This window comes from Sus scrofa, chromosome 6, assembly GCF_054392235.1.
Source record: "Sus scrofa isolate SSC_HxYL_T2T_F1_AM1 chromosome 6, Sscrofa_HxYL_maternal_Yorkshire_Landrace_v2.0, whole genome shotgun sequence".
In the NCBI taxonomy this organism is placed as follows: Eukaryota; Metazoa; Chordata; class Mammalia; order Artiodactyla; family Suidae; genus Sus; species Sus scrofa.
In genome coordinates, this window is record NC_139388.1 from 166,955,452 (window position 1) to 166,975,477 (window position 20,026).

The window sequence follows — 20,026 nt, forward strand, 5'->3', positions numbered from 1 at the left end:
CGCTTGCTGAGAGAGCCCGTTCTTTGTCAGATGTTTCACATTTGCTGTTACTAGTCTCACGACAATTTTGCAAGGGAGATTTTAAATAGTCCTACATTATAGATGAAGGAATTGAAGCTACATGAGGTTAAGTACTTTCTCATGACCACAGGCAGTAAAGGGAGGAGTCTGTGTTATGTTTATTAACCTGCACTACTATTCAAACCAGTTAATTTGTTCATCCATCCATTCATTTAAAATTGATTGAGTGCACCAAAAGGAGAGTTTTTAAAGACAGAAACCAAGTGTTACTCATCTGTCACACAGTAGGTGTTAAGTGAATGCCTGTTGAACTGAACTGAATTCATGATGAAAATTTACATGAAAAGTGCCAGGCACTTGCTAAGTGCTCAATAAATGTCATCTATTATTAATAGTATTATGTAGAACACTATACAAATGCAAGGAATTGTTAATAATATTCTAGCTTTGATCCCTGTTCAAATTTTAATGACTAGTGAGAAGATCATCTCCAAATGTCTATATTTATAGAAAGCTAGCAATTCATAAATATTGAATTGTGCTTTTATCTACAAACGATACTTGGAAATTTTCTGTAAATGCTGGGCTGAGAAACTCAGGTTTGTAAAAGTGTAGGTATTTGATGATGATAATCAAAACTGTTTATTAAAAGATAAAAATATCTTCTTGGGCCTGTTTTTTTATGTTACTGCTTCACGTTATCTATACTACTGGTCCTCAATTTCCTTTTGAGAGTGAGAGCTGAACAAAGGGTAGGCTTTTGCTTTGAGTTTCTGAATTTAGCCCGAGTGGATAATAACAGAGCACTTCTCTCTGTTAATAGACTTATGTGTAGATTCTTACTTCAGACCTTGACAACAAAGGACATCACTGTTGACCTACTCACAAGGGCCTGTAATTCTTTCACTGGACTCTGTTTTGGGATCTTACACAGCAATGATAACAGTATCCTGTTTCTCCAAAGTGTTCATTTCTGGAGTCTTTTCTTTTTGCGTGCTTTTAAAAATCCTTAATCCTTAATTATTTCATTTCATTTTGTTTTGTTTCTCACTATCATTTGGGTTCTCTCTGTCAGGGCTCTTGACAAGATTTTGAGATATTAATGAGTCCTTGCATTTATAATGCCTTAGATTTAAGTTTTCATTTTCAACCAGTATTGGCAATCACTCCGCAGCATCTGAAATCACTGGACTTCTCTAATGGTCTAAAAGAGAAAACCAGGTGTGTAGTAGTTGAAGCCAGGAAAGCACAAGGAACTAGAGTATATAAAGTTGTTGATCTATCCAATCTCCTCTATTTTCTACTTTATCATCCCCAAAACTTGGGCACAAAGCTTTTTACATTCCTTCATACTCTTCCTTCCTCAAGCAAGATGTTTAGTTATTTATTTACTTAATAGAACCTTATTGAGCACCTTAATGTGCCACGCACTCCACTATAGCTATTGGGAATACACAGTATGGATATGACAGAAATTATGTATTCCCAAAGGGGACTTTAATTTTAGAATGTTATTACCTGATCTCTATAGGCCATAATTGTTATTCTCCTTTCTACTGGTTTGTTCTGAAGATCCTCTCTGTCCCTTTGGAGCTTTCTGTGTAGGACTTTTTTCCAGTTCCTTGTATTGATTATCAGTATCTGAGCCTATCTTTCAGTAATCATTATCCTAAATGTTCCCAGGGTAACATAAAGAAGTATATGTAACTATTTCACTCTCAGATTATTAGATTTTATTGGTTCTATGGAGTTCCGCAATTTAAGATTCTAAACAACATTCCAACTCAAGGCTGACAGGTGGCATACAGATTTCAATATTAGAATATTTTTTCTAATGTCTTCCTAATTCTCGTTTCTCCAGTGCTTGGGTAACCACCATAACAAAAAGAGAAACAGGTGGTCATTTTCTTGTCTAGGGGTTTTACCTCCTTTAATATTACAAATAGGCCTTGAGGATATTTTTACCTCATGAAAAACATTAAAAACTAAATTTCCTGCATGGAATACATAGCAAATTGGGAAAACAAACTTTCTTCACATTTTCAAGGTGAAATAAACATTCTTCTTCACCTCTCACAGGGACTGTAACTGATCCCAAGCAAAAGTGTCTCAGGCCTTAGCATGGGTCTGGTAATCAATTATTAGTTGTAGAAGCAAATGAGCAAAAGAAGCAACTGAAAAACCGTTATGCAAATAAATATGTGGCCACTCAAAGCTTTTCTGCCTTGAGGAGATAAAGCCAGCATACCTAGCAGCAAAACGGAGAAACTGGAAGATTCAGAAGTTTTCTGCCTATTGAGTTTATTTTAATTCTGTTTGCAGATTAGACTTTCAAGGAGTGTTGGTTGTTAGAACTGTGTAGCATCAAGTTATGGCAACCATAACTCATTAGTATTTTTAAAATATTGTCAAAGGCTGAAATTGCTATGTGCTGGACACTGTTGGAAACCAGCATTACAAAATAGCTGATAACTGTGCAGAAACTAAACCTAGGATATTTACACAACTATTAAGTGGAGCCATTAGCCAGAGACCTCAGGACTCCACCTTTACTGCTCCTCCCATATTCCATGCATAGGAAGGGCAGAGAGAGGGGCATAAAGAGGCAGGAAGTAGCATGCAGATGTGTGTCTTTTGGTAGATATGAAATAACTTCTCAGATCGACTTGTCCTTCATAGTAGATTGAGGATATTGGACTAAATCTTAGAGATAGCTTTCATTTAACACATTTTTTTTTTTTACCACATTTTTATTGAGCATCTAACTTTGTGCTATGTATGACCTGGAAAAAAATATATATATATATGTATATTATATGTTGTTGTTGTTGTTGCTGCTGCTGTTTAGGGCAGTACCTGTGGCACATGGATGTTCCCAGGCTAGGGGTCGAATTGGAGCTACAGCTGCCAGCCACAGCCACAGCAATGCTGGATCCAGGCCAAATCTGTGATCTACGCCACATCTCATGGCAGATCCTTAACCCACTGTATGAGGACCGGGATCGAACCCAAGTCCTCATGGATACTAGTTGGGTTTGTAACCTGCTGAGCCACAATAGGAACTCCCTGGATTGTATTTTTAAAATTTTGTTTTTTAGAGGTTTAAATGAAACACAAACATAAAAAGGTACAATGTAAGGAGCATTGCATTAAAAACCATTAGGGAGGTATATAAGGTGTGCTCTAGATTAGAGATGAAGAAGAAAATGATACCATTAGGTTGGGGGAGAAAGGGAGAAGCTTTGGGGGCAGGTGGTATTTCAGCTAGATCTTAAGGAAATAGGACAAGAACGAAATGTAGGAAATGGGATTCTAAATCGAAGATACAACATGATGAGCCATGATACCTCTTTCACGAACTTGAGTTTCTTCACTGTAAAAAGTATGTAATAATACTTTCTCATAGAGTTGTTATAAGAAATAAATGTGAAAAGGATGTGTAAAAATTTTTTAAAGTCTCAAGGATCTTATTAATTCAATAAATTTCCTGACCATTTCTTTTCTTTGACTCACCCATCCAACGCTGACTTAATGAGCATTATTCTTTCTCTCTCTCCTTTCCTTCTTCCTTCCCTCCTTTCCTTCCTTTATTCTTTTCTCCCTTCCTTCAGCTTGTCAGTAAATTCTTACTGAGTAGTTACAATGGACGAGGAATTAAGTAAGATGTTAGAATAAAACAAGAAAGAGATAGAATTACTGTTCTCATAGAGTTCATCATTTACTAGGCTAGACATTAAATGTGTAACTTTAGATAAATATGAAAACTATTACAGCAGAGGGAATTCACCATGTTATAAAAACTATTCAGCATGCTGTATAGCATATAAATATTAGTCAGCTTCAAGGATAAAAGACTTTTCTCAGGCATGTTATTTATACTGAGAGCTGAAAGATGAATAAAAATTAGGTCGTAACAGGTGGGGATATGTGTGAAGTAATAGGATGTGTTTGAAGGCCAAGAGTTGAAAGAGAACATCACGTCTTTGATGAACAAAGGCCTTTGTGATTGGAGCATGAAATTCTAAGGAGAAAGACTGGAGAGGTAGGTAGGAGGGAAATTGAGGTTAGCCTCATAAACCAAGCTAGAGAGCTAGACTTGATTCTGAGGGCAATGTGAAGAAATTGAAGGGATTTACCAAGAGCAGGACATGATTGGCAATTTAGAAAGGTTAATCTCGTTACTGAATAGAGAATATCTTGGAGGGTAAGACAGTTGTTTAAAGGTTTCTGGTATACCTTAAACTGATTATGGATTAGAGTGACAAAAGTAGGGATGAAAATAAGTGGATGGATTTGAGTGGAAGATTGAATAGACTTGACTTTGTGATTGATAAGATATGAAGAATAAAAGGGAGGAGGGTCTTGTGTGACACCAGTTTTCTAGGATAGGCAACAGAAGCGATCGCGGTACCATTTACTAAAGTTAGGGACTCTAGGACAAGGGACAATTTTTGGCAAATTTGGTTGGATAGGGGTATGCTGGGCATGGCCTTGGAATCATTCAGCTAGAACTGCCTGGATGACATGCAAGCAGAGACAGCAAGTAGGTAATAGGGCATGTCAATAAGAAGGTCAAGACATGAATATGGAGATGTAGATTCAGAAGTCATCAGCCTATAGATGATAACCAAAACAGTGGGAACATATGTGATCCCTCGGGGAGGTCATATGGATTGAAAAAAGAAGATTAGAGCAGGACTCTGAGAAATCTACATTTAAAGGTCAGATAAAGGATAAGAAACACAAAAGGAGATGAGAGGTATTGGCCAGAGAATAGGAAGAAACCAAGAAAATGTGGCATCATGACACTGAGAAGACAAAAAGAGGGAGTGGCTAATACTGCCAACTGCTACTGAGAGGTCACAGATAATTAAAGTCTTTAAATGCTGTGTGCTTGTAGTGACATGAAGAGGCTTTGGTGAGTGCACTTTTAGTGGTATGGGGAGAGTCCAAGCCAGACTGTGAGTTTGGGGATGGAGAAAGTGTGAAGAAATGGAGACCATAAATACGTACAGTCCTTTCAAAAATTTGGCTGCAAAAACTGAGGAAAGAGATACAAACCCATGCAATAGACAGCAAGTAAACAGACAATTAAAATGATCTTTTGAATTAAATGCACAGAGGTATGTACAGATAAACAATAGATCTATTATTCTTGCTAAAAGGATAATTTTTAACCTTACTCTTGTCAAAAAATATCTGAAATTTTAAAATTAATGTTTTCTTCCTGAAATAATGGTGATTTACTCTATCATTACAAAATAATATTTTGTAACATTGTAAATTCATGAATTAATATTTTGTAAAACAATTGTCATATATTTAAAATTAAATTACATACCCTTGCCCCTCCATGTACCTATCTTCCTTCCCTGCTTTATTTTTCTGTATTCTACTTATTTCTTTCTAACAAACCTCTATTAGAAAGTAAACTCCATGAGAATAGGAATTTTTGTCATTTTTAAAAATTTCCTTCTATATCTCTAACATCTAGACTGTGCCTGACACGTAACAGACATTCAATTAATGTTTGTTAAATAAACAAATTAATCCATTATCCCTGCACTAAACCAAACAAGTACCTTTAATTTTATGTTTTCTTTTTTAGTTTGTTTCCACATTTTTTACAATATAATGATTAAATATATATATATTTATCTTCTGCTTTTTTCATTCAATACTATATCAAAGCAATTTCTCCTGTTTTTTTTTTCCTAATGTTCATTATAGTTATACAAGTTAGAGAATTTTTTATTGTTTTTGTATATCACAAATTACTGTACCACAAATTACTGTTTATTAATTTTTTAAATCAGCTCTCAAGAGAGAGATTGCAGGGTTAATGATTGTAAGCTCCTGGTATACATACTCTCAAAATATATCATTTAAAATGTTACTCTTGTTTGGTCTTTCACTCTTACCAGTTTTACTGAAATCTGACAGTGTTAGGAATTGGCACTGAGGAAGTTCCCTGGTGGTCCAGCAGGTTAAGGTTCCAGTATTTTCACTGCTGAGACATAGGTTCGATCCCTGGCCTGGGGACTTTTGTATGATGTGGGTGCAGCTTAAAAAAAGAAATTGTTGTTGAACAAAATGACTAATTTAGGAGCTGTATAATGGTCCTTGCAATTGTTTTGTTCTCCTTTAAGTTTTATGTTTTAAGACTATTGGCATTAATGCAATGACACAAAATCAAGTTTCCAAAAATAAATATACATGCATTAAGAAGAAATAGCAAAACGTTACAGACATCTGGTTCTGGAAGAAGATGGAGTAGATGCATTTCTCTCTATTTGTTCAAATACAGCTGAAAAACCCCACACATTACTTATGGAACAAACCTAGAAGACTCTGAAAGGTGAAGAGAAGAAGGAAGACTTTCTAAGAGGCTTCTTAGGACTTGAGAAATGATACAGTGATGAGAACCCTGGGTTTTATTATTGCCTTATAAATGCCAGAATGGTTGCTCAAGAAGCCAGCAACCTGGAAATGCCAATGGGCACAGACAAAAGCCATTCCTTTCCAAACGCCTGTTCTTGCCAAACAAAGGACCAGGATAGTAAGATGGGAAAACTTTCAGATAATAATTAATACTGTAGCCTAACTGGAAAAAATCTGCAGCCCCATCTCCTCCCTCACCAACAAAAGGTGAGTGGGGAGCCTAGAATTCCATTGGCTCTAAACCTTTGAGCAGGTGGTATCAGAGACAAGTAGAGAACCAGGACTTTCATTCCTCTAAATGCCCCTCTCCTTTCTGTGATGTCAGGCCACACGAGGAAGCTGGATTTTCACCACCATCTGAAGATGGGTTCAATAGCAGAGTGCAGGGGAACAGAGAAAAGAATAAATGAATGTGAGGATGGAACAACAGAAGTTACCCCTTCTAAACAATAGAGAAAAAAATAGACTTAAAAAAATGAGCAGACCCTCAGGGACTTATGAGTCAATAAATCTAACATTCATGCCATTAGGATTCTAGAAGGAGAGGAGAAAGAGAATGGGATGGGAAAAAAGTATTTTAAATGGTGGAAATCTCAAATTTGATAAAAGGCATGATCCTACAGATTCAGGAGACTGAGTGAACCCTAAACAGCAAAAACTGAGGGAAATTTATGCCAAGAAATATCATTAACAAAATTCTAAAAACTAAAGACAAAGAAAGGATCTTGATAATAGTGAGAGGAAATAAGCCAGAAGGAAGTGACATAATATTTTTCAAATGCTGAAAGAAAAGAATTGTCAACCCAGAATTCTATGTACAACAAAAATATATTTCAAGCATGAAGGAGAAATCAAGACCTACTCTAAACGAATGGATAAAGGAAGTTCTTGAAACAGAGAAGAGATAATAAAAGAAGGATTCTTAGAATATCAGAAAGGAAGAAAACACAGAAAGAGTGAAAATATGGGTAAATACAATAAACTTTCCTTTTTTCTGTGTTCTCTAAATTATGTTTGGAGTTCCCTGGTGGCCTAGCAATTAAGGACTCAGCATTATCACTGCTCTACTTCAGGTTACTTCTGTGACTTGGGTTTGATCTCTGGCCTGGGAACTTTTATATGTCACGGGCACAAGCAGCCAAAAAAATTATTTGGTGTTGAAGCAAAAATTATAATAATGTCTGATGTTTTCAATGTACGTGGAGAAAATATTTATTACAAGCATATATGGAAAGATAAAGGGACTTAAAAGAAGGAACAGTTTCTACAGTTCACTCAAATTGGTAAATGTCAACACTAGTAGATTGTGATGTTATATATGTAAATTATAATAGGATGGTGAAGGAGAGGCAGCAGGGTATGAATATATAGGGGCGATATCTGGGAGACCTTTGTTGCAATGAGATAATTCTGCATCTTAATTGTGATGATGGTTACATGTGATAAAATGGTGTAGAGTAGGATGAACTGGGACTTTGCTGGTTAGTAGATGAAAGCTATTACTTTTAGAATGGGTAAGCCGTGAGGTTCTGCTATATATAGCTCAGGGAACTATATCCAATCACTTGTGACAGATCATGTTGAAGATAATATGAGAAAAAGAATATATATGTGTGTGACTGGGTCACTTTTCTGTACAGCAGAAATTGACAGAACATTTTAAATCAACTATAATAAAAATTTTTAAAAAGGTATAGAACTATACACACACGTTGTAGCAATGCAAATTTCCTGATTTGATGCAGTACTATAGTTATGAAAGATGCAGCCTTTGAGGAAAACTAAAAGGGTACATAAGATCTCTCTGAACTTGTTTCACAAATCCATGAGAATCAGTAATTATCTCAAACCCCCAAATTAAATCCATATTACTTAACTCTCTTCCCTCAATAAAAAGCCCCCAAAGCATAATAGTTTGAAGAATGTAAAAAAGTAGAGAAGTATTTGAGGCTTCATAGGGATTGAATGAGGGGTGGGGGAAAAATACGGGGAGGAGTCTTTTGAAGCCAGACATGTAACAAAAGGAAAAACTACAAAAAATTAGTCCGGGATAGATCATGTGACCTGAGGAAGTACGGAATTAGAAATAGGGCAATGGGGGAGCGCAGCATGCACTTGAGTCTGTGTTCAACCTCTGGGACGTCTGCTAGCTCCTCGAAGGACCCAGGAGTGAGTCATATAACCTCTCTGCGCCACGTCCTCACACAGAACCCAGCAAGGTTGTTCACTCTAGATCATCTTCACACTCTGCCGCCTGGAGAGTTCTTGCCCAGGCAGGGATAGAAGCCAGCCTAGATGCAGGCCATTTGCTCCTATTTCCACCAGAGCAGATATGCTTTTGTCCTCTCCCCTTGTCAGTGATCTGAGTCAAATTTTGTTTTAAAAAGAAATACGCTGATATCCCTCCCCCCTTTGTGTAAAAGAAATTATTATCCACAGTATTTCATATGGGAAAATAGAACAGAAGGAGGTAGATGAATTGCCCCCAATCATACAGAAAGTAAAAACAAACAGAGCCTGGAGCCCACGTGGGGGCTGACTTGCAGGCCTGTCACTTTCCTCACTGCTACCACATTGCCATCAAATAAAGCTTGAAAACTTTGAGCTTGGTGACAACTTCTACCAACTTCTAAGCATTGAGTTTTATACAGCGCAGCCTGTAAATAGGAACTATTAAATACCAAAGGGCTGCCAGCATATGGTGAGTTCTAGAGCTCCTTCTGTTGCAGGGGATGACTCCCTGTCAGGGAGAAGTAGTGGCGCTTCCTGCCCTGGGAGGGAGGGTGGACCCTATCAGAATCAGCGTTCCCAATTAAAGTATAGGGCATGCCGGCAAAGTAGTATAGTTACTAGTATTGCCTTAGTCTCAAAACTCAAATCGAAAGAAGCACAGGAGGGAGGAGGGAAAGAACCTCCCAATCCCAGTTGTAGTGGAGTGAGACAAATGAGGAAATAAATGAGAGCTGAAGAGAATTTGCCGAGTAATGAACCAGAAGGTGGTGGCCTCCAAGATCCTCTTAAACACAAACTATGGCCTAAATTACTAGGATTCTAGGCTCTTTGTATGGAATTCAGTTCAACTCAAGATTAATGTCCATTATTCTGTCATAAACAGGTTTCAGATCTTGTGCTGGATGCTTTGAGTCTTGCAGGACTTTGGAAAGGTACCTATCATTTCCCCAGTTTTTCAAATAAGGATACTGAGGCTCAGGGTGATTAAGTAACTTGCCCTAGCAGTTTAGGAAAGCAGAGCTGGGATATGAATATAGATTCACTAATTTCAATCTTAATCATTTTCCCTATTCTAATATAGTAGTGCTTAAGAGCTTAATTAAGCTTTGGAGTGGAGGGATCTGAATTTGAACCTTGCTCTCTTGGTGTCTGTCATGAGAAGGGCATGTAACTTGCTCAAAGTCATACAGCAAGTAAGTGCAGTACAGAGCCTGGTGTCCATGTGGGACTGATTAGCAGACCCATCGCTTTCCTCAGTGCTTCCCCACTGCCTCTCTTTGCTTTTACTACAGGAAAAGGGGCTGACATATGTTAGCTTGGTGTAGGAAAAAAGTGCTAGCTTTGAGGTCAAACAGTTGAACTCGAACTCAAACTCAGCTCTTGCTTTTGGGCAATACTAGTAATAGCTACAACTAATTAACCTGAAATAATGCAGTGTAATAAAATGCTGTTTGAATGATGTCTCTCACAGCAGACAGGCCAGGGCTTGAGCGAGAGGACCCAGTGTCTGTGATCGGTCCTGCAGACATCCCAGAAGGAGGGAGTTCGAGTGATTAAGTGATTAACTATGTACCCAAAAGCCCTCATTTTGCCCATGAAGAAACTAAGGGCCGGATAAGTATTTGTCTGAAGACTCCAACTACTCTGCAAGAATTAGATTTGAACCCAGTCCCTCTAACTCTTTGGCCACAATATGAAACAGTCTGCACAGCACTTCACTGTTACAAAATGATTTTGTGTCATGATACTCATCACAATAGCTCCAGGAGGCAGGAAAGTCAGAAGTTATCACCTCTAGGTGAGGAAACTGAGGCTCAGAAAAGGGTGCCTCAACTACTCAGGGGTAGAGAGCGAAAACTCTGCCCCAGATCTGTGTGATTCTTAGTGATGCTGTTTCCATTACCCACTCCTGACTGGTAGGAAGTGTTTCCATTATCCACTCCAAACAGGTTTCCTTGAAAGTATGGGGTTTCCTGCAATGTAGGACTTTAGGCTTTAGTTTTAAACTGAGAATATCCTGGGAAAACCAAAGCAAATTGGTCATCCAACTCCTGAGTGAGGAGGCCAAAAGGAAGACTCAGGGAGGTAACTCTAAAGACAGCAGAGGAAAGACCCTGTGTTAATACTGGGAAGACAAAACCAAAGGCCACACACACAAAAAAAGTTAGTATATTCCACAAATACTCTAAACGGTTTTATCATTAATGCTAATGTAATTACCAATTACCCTTGAACATTTTCATGTAAAATAATAGTCCCCGGAGAGTTAAGTTGGCATTTAGGTTAGGTTTCAAAGTGTCCCCTTCCCACCTTAAGTTAGGGATCACTAAGAAAACCTGAACATTTCCATGAAACTTTCACTGGCATTATCTTAAAATTTCTGCTTATCTTAGTAGTTTAAGAGTTAGAAAGTGTAGTAGAAAGAGATTAGAAGTAGAAATCTAAAAAGTGGAGTCCTAGACCTTATAATACTGTTCTGAGATTTAAACAATTGAAAAAGATCCATATTATAAAAAAAAATCTTTGTATAAAAAGGTGGTCATTATTGGATGATCGATAATGACAGAAACTCCAACCAACCTAAATGTCCAAAACCCGGAAAATTATTAAGTAAATTATAGTGTGTCAACTTGATGCAGTATTATGTAGGCTTAAATATAGTTTCCAAGCATTTGTAATAACACGAGAAAAGGCTGATCTTATATAAAGTAGAAAGTAGGTTATAATACTATGTATAATTTTTATGATAGTATGAAACCTATATATATGTATTACATATACACACTTATAATACTGTTAACTGGTGTCTTTGAATGGTAGGATTATGGTAGATTTTTGTTTAGTTTTTTATATTTTTAGAAATTCTACAATTTTATATTTGTGAAAGACCAAAGTAATATTTATTAAAAATCAAATAATTTATTAAATGATATTTAAAAATTACATTTGGAATGAGACATACCACTTTTCTAAGGCTCAGTTTCCTCATCTTAGTAAAATAATGTATCCTATCCCTCTCATCTTCCAGGAAATTATTGAGATCAGTTAAGACACTGAGAGTGAGAGAGTTAAAGGCATTTGGATGTATAGGCCATGAGCAAAAATCAAATTTTGATTTAAGAGAGGAGATGGACAGACCCATAACCCTACCAGTCACCTGTGCAGTGATATGTTTGAACTGCACCTATCACCTTGCAGAAGCTGATTATTAAGATTTCAGCAATTTTATGAGCTGCTTCTAAACCATTGGTAGTTTGCAATCATCTTGTATTTGTGTCATGGAAATTGAAAAAGGGTACAAATTAGGCCTTTACATGGCTTTAATGCAGAAATTCAGATAAATTTCTCAGAAATTAAATTATGAAAAAACACATGGAGGCCATCTCTGTGGGTAAAACTGAATAAAAAGCTCTAGATTACCTCTTCACTCTGGTCATGGGGGTCTGTCAGGACACATGGCCCAGGCCTCAAGGAATTGGACCTGAAGAATATGATTCCCAAGGGAGAAAAGCCAAAGGATGCTGAGAAATCATGCTTCAGGCAGCTAGGACTCATGTGAGTCCTACAGCTCAAGGGGCAGTGCTACATCTCAAGTGACACCAGCCCCTCTCAAATGTTGTGAGAGGCTGAAGAAATGAATGAAATGTAGATTCTTATGTATTCACAGGACTGTGTCTTACTTAGATTTCCAAGGAAAACAGATGGCACATGCCCAAGTGAAGATAATTTGAGGAAAGTTTCTTTATAAAGGGCTATTGTATTAAGGATGGGTGGTATAGAACCACAAAGGACAGGGCAAGAACCTGGGGCTAGAAGCACTAGAACTGTCACTACCCTTAAAGGAGGGAGGGAGCATTTATTGTAACCTAGAAAAAGAGTTGTATCCAGTGGACTGCGTTGAAAGCAGCAGTGACCTATGAGGAGAAATAGCCAGCCTTAGGTGACTTTACAGGGAAATACGTACCTCTGCCTCCTTCCTGTCTCTGAGTTTTTGCTGGACATCCCCCCTGGAAGACCTCCACAGAAGCCAGAAGCCCAGAATGCAGTTGATGTAATGCTAACTATATAGTCATTCAGGGACCCAGAGTGACTGTAATCTTCAGTGCATAGTTTCCAGGGTTATCTGGGCATCATCTTACTTCCAGCCAGCTAGATGGGAAAAGGGATACAAGATCCTGTGTGGGAGCTTTTCATTAGCAGTCCCCTAAAAGTGGCTCATATTACTTGCAGTCAAATTCCACAGGTTAAAATGCAGTCTAATGGCCATATCTAACTGTAAAGAAAGTTGTGAAGTGTTGTCTAGCTGTATGTGCAGGAGGAAGTAAGGGGGAAGCATGGGTATCATTTGGTAGCTGGCAGAGCTGGCTTCACTCCTATATATCAGTATTCAAATATTTATTAAATGACTAAATGTATTTCTTCTTAAAAGCTCCTGTCACACAAGTGAAGACTTTTCTGATTCTATCAAGGAAGTATTTGTGTTTGCATCCCCTTTGTGGCACTTACCTCCCTCTACCTGAACTACAGTTACTTGTGCACATATCTTACCTGCCACCCAAAATTACGTATTTCTTGAGGGGACATTCTGGAATGTGAAGCAATGGCATCTACTGGGAAAAGCATTGGCTTTGGAATCATATGACTCAATTTAAGTCCTAGTTCTGCCAGCTATTATATGTGTAATCTGGGATAATTTCTTTGGCCCTTTGAGCCTTAGTTATTTTTATTGATGTTCAGGCCTATTTCTTTGGGCGTCTACTAAGCCTTTTGGTTGTGAATCAGCACCTTGAATTTCCTTTCAGATTGTGTTAACTGATAAACTTCACAATTAGATTAGCTTGGATTTATTTGGGGCCATGTGTTTACCTTTTAGGATAATTAAGTAGTTGGACCAGAAACAGAGACCAGAGATTTCTAAGGACCATTTTTTTCCCTGTGACTAATGAAGTCAAAATATGAGCTGACACTTAACTGCTGCTTAACTGAATTTGAGGATTCAAATTCATGATAACAAAAGAAATATAGATATGCCCAAAGATTTATTATTAAGAATGTTCATGGCAGTGTTCATTATGATTGGGAAAAATTATAAATTACTTAAATACTTACTAGCAGAGATTAGTTAAAAAATGTTTGATATATTATAGGATGAAGTCATTAAAAATCACACTGTAAAATAATGTTTAAAACAAAGCTATATGTGTGTGTGTGTGTGTGGGTGGGTGTGTGATATACATTAAATATTCGTATTGGTTTATCTGAGTATTTTAAGGATTTTCTTTCTTGGTGCTTTTCTGTCATTTTCTAAATGTGCAAAAGTCTTTATTGTTGCTTTTATAACTTACAATTTATTTTTGACTGGCAAAACAAAAATTATTATAATTGTGCCCTTTGACTTCTATAGCCCTTTTATGCAAATCATAATCCTCTTGAGTCTGGGATTTTTCAGATTATCAATATTGGGCAGGTCTTTGAATTTAGGATTCATATTCTTGTGCCAGATAAATCTGGGTTTGGTCAGATCAATCTCTTTTATTTTTAACAATAGCTTTATTAAGTTATAATTCATACATCTTATAGTTCACTTATTAAAAATTCCATATTTTTAGTATATTTAGAGTTATACAAGTATTACTGTGATCAATTTTAGAACATTTTCATAACTGCTAAATAAAATAAAAATATAAACCTATAACCGTTAGTAGCCCCTCTGCTTTCCCCAGCCCCAGCCCTACGAAACCACTAATCTATTTTCTATCTCTATAGGATTGCCTATTCCAAATATTTCATTTAAATGTACTCATATAATATGTGGTATATGTGATTGGCTTTTTTCATTCAGCATTATGTTTTCAATGTTCATCCATATTGTAACATGTCAGTATTTGATTTTTTATGTCCAAATAATATTCTATTATATGGGTATGCCATATTTTAACATTAATTGGTTGATGAATGTTTGGTTTATTTCCACTTTTTGGCTACTATAAACAATGCTGTTATGAATATTTTTGTACAATTTTTTTGTGGACCAATCTTTTCATTTCTCATGGGTGTATAACTGGGACTGGTATCGCTCAATTGTATGGTAACTCTTCTTTGAAGAACTGCCAGACTGTTTTCCACAGTGGCTATACCATTTTAAATTCTTATCAGCGGTGTATGAAGTCAAAGTCTCATTTTGATTCCTATATTTTGTTCTCTCATGTTGTGTGTGTGAGTATGTTGTGTGTGGTATGTGTAGGTTTATGTGTAGATTTATATGTATGTAGTATATGTAGTATGTGTGGTTTTGTAGGGGAGGGGTGTGTGGATGAATAATGTGTATGTTGTGTGTGTATCTGAACACATCTGCCTCTTTTGCATCAGAATCAGGGCTGGTGATATCATTTAGGTACTTCGTATGCCACCCCGTCCCAGAGAAAGATTCTTTTGGTCCTATCTGGGGCAGATCTTGCTTAGTAGCAGCCTGATCCAACTTGATAGCATGGCAGCCTCCAACCAGGCAGATCTACTAGTTGGTGCCAGGGTTTCCAAGATTTGGAAGGAACAAAAGCTCCTGTTCTTTCTAGTAACTACTAGTCACATTGGTCTGGAATGAGGTACAGTCCTAAAGTCCAGGCTGCTGGCAGGCTCTTAAAGTGGTTATTAAACTTAATTATCATGGAGGATTTGGAAGAAGATTAAACTCCTTCCCCACTGATGTCTCTTTTCTTCTTGGCCCCTCTCTCTGGAACCAACTTCCAAAAGCCAGGTTTCACCGCTTACTTTGTTAGATGATTAAACAATTTATGTAACCTCTCCACACCTCATATATAAAATGGAGCTAATAATATCCCTCTTACAATGTAGTTGTGAGAATTAAAACTATGTGACCCCTCAAAATATTGTAGCTATGAGAATTATTGGTTCAATTTGCTCTTTTTTCATAAAAATCCTACATTGTCTCTAGAACTTAATGCCTTTCCATGAACGTTTGTCTTTGTTGTCAGGTCTGTATTTTTAGTCCATTCCAGAAAGCTTTATTTGATATAAGAATTTAATGAGGATACTTGGATCATAAGCAGAATACTTATTATTTGGCTCATGATCAAGTATATCAGAAACAATAAAATGATTTAACTCGAACCCAGATGTGGCTTAACATAAGCGAGTTTTAAAAAAGGAAAAATCTCTCCTCACAAAATAGCACATTATAAAACCCCAGTCATTTAAAGAAGATGTAACTGAAATAGAAGGGATTACCTCCCACTCACTCTGGTGAGAAGAAAAGGAACAATTAAAATGAATATATTAGTGAGAATATTATTTTTATTTCAATATTTCCATTATATTTTCTCCAATTACATGCTGAATAGGGTTATTTAGTGTAACTGAAACCCCAAGATAGAGTTTAAAAAGAGTGAATTATAGAAGATAAAGGCAGCTCTCTTTTGCTATGTGGAGGGTAGATTTACCTGACAAAAACAGAGAAGATTAGACAGCCAGAGTGTGGGGGGAGGTATGTAGTTTTGAGTGAATCAACAGTAATATAGTCCCTCAAGGCTCTACCTTTTGTCAAACGTCTCTTTCCAAGCTGGAGAGTATAAAAAGATTCTTTATACACCTCTTCTTGAGTGGGCATGTTTGTGTGTGTAGAGGCTGGTGGGAGAGAGTATAGAGGCAAGAGAGAAGAATTAGCATCTTTAAAATTCTTACAGCTATCGTAGAATTTTAGCATTTTGAAGAGACCTTAAAGATTACCTGGTCCTAACTCTTAATGAACAAAAGATAAAAATGAGGCTCAGGAGTTCCCGTCGTGGCGCAGTGGTTAACGAATCCGACTGGGAACCATGAGGTTGCTCAGTGGGTCAAGGTTCCAGCGTTGCCGTGAGCTGTGGTGTACGTCGCAGACGCGGCTCGGATCCTGCTTTGCTGTGGCTCTGGCGTAGGCTGGCAGCTACAGCTCCGATTTGACCCCTAGCCCTGGAACCTCCATATGCCGCAGGAGCGGCCCAAGAAATGGCAAAAAGACAAAAAAAAAAAAAAAAAAAAAAAAAAAAAACGAGGCTCAGAGAGGGGGATTTATTTTCCTAAGACACATTGCAAGGTGGACAAAACCACGTCTGAAACTTGGGTCTCCCCTCAGGCCAGCACCGGCCTCCTAAGCTGGAATGCCACGTGAGTAGCTTCATTCTGTGATTGAGATTTGAAGAAAGAAAGATTAGATGTGAACACAGGCTCTACCTCGTACTTATCTGGCTCCAGACAAGTTGCTTAATGTCCCTGTACATCAATTTCTGTGTTTCTAAAAGACAGCCATGCCTAGCTTTGGGGGTAGTTATGAGGATTAAGAAGGCGAGGGTGGGATGTCCTCCAGTGCAGCCTCTGGCCTCCCCTTTCTCTACCCACTCCTCATAGGCTTAGACTTTACCCTTTATCGTGATCAGGCCTGGCTAGTTTTCCAGAACCTCTTATCCTCTCCCCAGCCCTCGGCCTCTCTGGCCCCAGGCAGTGCTGTGTCCCTCTCCACAGCAGAGCTGGTTGTTCACTCTGTTCTGCTCAGCACATTTTATCCCTGCTATTACTCAAGCAGGTCCAAAGGTCAAGACCAAACAGGGACAAGTCCTTTTTTGAATTTGATCAAGGAATCCAGATGCTTGCTTGTTCTGATTAGAGGAATTTTATACATGACCGACTCCCTCTGACCATGTCATCCACCTCAGTTTCCAAGACTGTTTCTGGAGCTGAGCATTTGCTAAGCAATGTGCTGGAATCTGAGTGGTTCCTACTCTGCCTGCCCCCAGCTGTCTTTTTGTTTGTTTGTTTGTTTGTTTTTGTCTTTTTGCCATTTCTTGGGCCGCCCCTGCGGCATATGGAGGTTCCCAGGCTAGGGGCCTAATCGGAGCCATAGCCGCCAGCCTACGCCAGAGCCACAGCAACGCGGGATCCCAGCCGCGTCTGCGACCTACATCACAGCTCATGGCAACGCCGGATCGTTAACCCACTGAGCAAGGGCAGGGACCGAACCCGCAACCTCATGGTTCCTAGTCGGATTCGTTAACCACTGCGCCACGACGGAAACTCCCGCAGCTGTCTTTTAAATCGACCATGTGAAGGGTTTTCCCTAGACCAGGTTGGCAACCTTTCAAAAGTGTCTTCTGTTAATTCTCCCCCCCACACACTTTTTTCTGTTTTCCCTTCCTAATAACTTCTTCCCTGTGTTTAGTAAAAAAAAATAATGAAAGCAAGGATTTTTGCTAGAGATTGTAGGCATTGAATAAGGCATGGTACCTGTGATTTTCAGTCTGGCAGGAATCTATTTATAATACACCTAGATGAGAGGTATGCACAGAATGCTGGGGAAACAGGGAGGAAGAGCACCAATTTTGTACAGGCTTCAGGAAAATTCCCTGAAAAGGAAGCATTTGAGTTGAGCCTTGATGAAGTTGAAATGTGTGAGCTTAGCAAGCTGGGTACATGGGTTCTAGACAAAGAAAGTGCAGCAAAGGCATGAGGAAACATGGTGTGTTAGGGAAATAATGAGCAGTTTGGGCTGGCTGGAATACCATGTGCTGGGAATGGGAAAGATGAGCAAAATTTGGGTCCTATGGTAAGCAATGAGACCTGAAAAAGAGGTTAGGAATAGACTGTTGACTGTGAGCCTCCTCAGAGGAGATAATTTTGTCTTCTTTGCACACTCATAGATCTAGAACCACAAAATAGATGCCCTGTGAATGTTGGACTGGTCTGAGGCAGCACCATCTTTCTTCTGAATTACTGCAGTGACCTCCGACTGGCCCCTGCTTTTCCCCTTGCACTCCTACAGTCTATTCTCTACAGACCCTCTGCAGTGAGCTCTTCAAAACACAAGTCAGATCATATCATACTTGTACTCCATTTCTTACTGCTTTCCCCCTTGCTCCCAGGGATCCAGCTGCACTGGCCTCCTTGCTATGTCTCACACATACCGGACACACTCCTGCCTTAGGGCTTTTGACCTAGCAGGTCCCTTTGCCTGGAAGGCTCCTATTTCAGGTAATCACATAGCCACTCTCTCGCCTCCCTCAAGTCTTTGCTCAGATTTCTCCTCAATGGCATCTCTCCTGGTCATCTCTCTAAAACCTCAAAGTGTCCCCACCCCAGCACTCATGGTCCCTCTTACCCTGCTCTACTTGTCACTGCCTTTGTTGTTTGTTGTTCATAACTCTTATCATGCTCTAATAGATTTACAGAATTTGTGTTTAAAAAATTTTTTTGTGTGTTTTTTAGGGCTGCACCCACAGAGTATGGAAGTTCCCAGGCTAGGGGTTGATTCAGGGCCCAAGCTGGCAGCCTACGCCATAGCCATGTGGGATCTGAGTCGCATATGTGACCTATACCACAGCTCACAGCAATGCTGGATCCTTAACCCACCGAGCAAGGCCAGGGATCCAACCTTCTTCTCAAAGATTCTAGTCAGGTTCATTACCACTGAGCCACGATGGAAACTCCCTGTTTTTTAAAAATTATGTTTGTTGTTTATGCCTGTCTTTTCCTGCTAGGACATGTCTCAGAGTTAGGGATCTCTGCTTTGAATATTGATGTGTTGCAAATACCTAGAACAGTGCTTATTCGGAAGATAAGTATGGTAGGACTTCAACTTATATTTACCAAATGCCTCCTCCATGCTGGGCATTTTTAAAATATAAAAATAAATAAGATATTTAACTTAACACTTCTGTAATTTGCAGGCTGTTAAGGGAGTCAAGACTGATACATGTCCCTCTGTTCTAATACAAGGTGATGAGTATGAAAAGCCACATGAGAAGACGTTACAGACATCACGAGAGAGAGAGAGGTCACTTCAAATTTGGGGCCTCTTATGTTCTTCTTGAGTGTTAGAGTAGTAGGATGTGAGGAAGAAGCAGGGAGCAGTTAATCTTCAACAACATAGATTGCAGGAGCCGGGAGGCTTTCATGAGATCATGAGCTCCAGGCTCCTGCCACTAGCACAGTAAAGAATCCTCTCCTGAAGAGGAGGTCACTGCAGTCATGAATGTTAGGTGATTGTTCCAGGTCAAACAGCTAAGTCAGCAGTCTTATCATGGGATCAAAACTCAGTTTTGTATCCAAGAAATTATTGATTTTGTATTCAAATTTTTGTGCATATTTCTACATAAACTATATTTTTCAACTGATTCTTAAGAGAGTCTATGACTTCAGAAATTTCATAGGATATTACATAAGCTCAGCATGTCCACTGGAATCAGACATCAGTTTTCTTACTTTGCCTTACAGGGTGTTTTCAATTAGTAGGTTATAAACATGTTTGGTTGAATCAGATTTCACTTGGAGGAGAAGAAAGGGACAT

General features: G+C 38.5%; 1 protein-coding gene across 13 annotated transcripts in view; it reads left to right on the forward strand.

Moving 5' to 3' along the window:
- Positions 1-20,026, forward strand: part of LOC100737108 (AGBL carboxypeptidase 4) — a 1,252,169-nt gene that overhangs the window by 563,660 nt on the left and 668,483 nt on the right. The gene's annotated exons all lie outside the window — the stretch shown is intronic.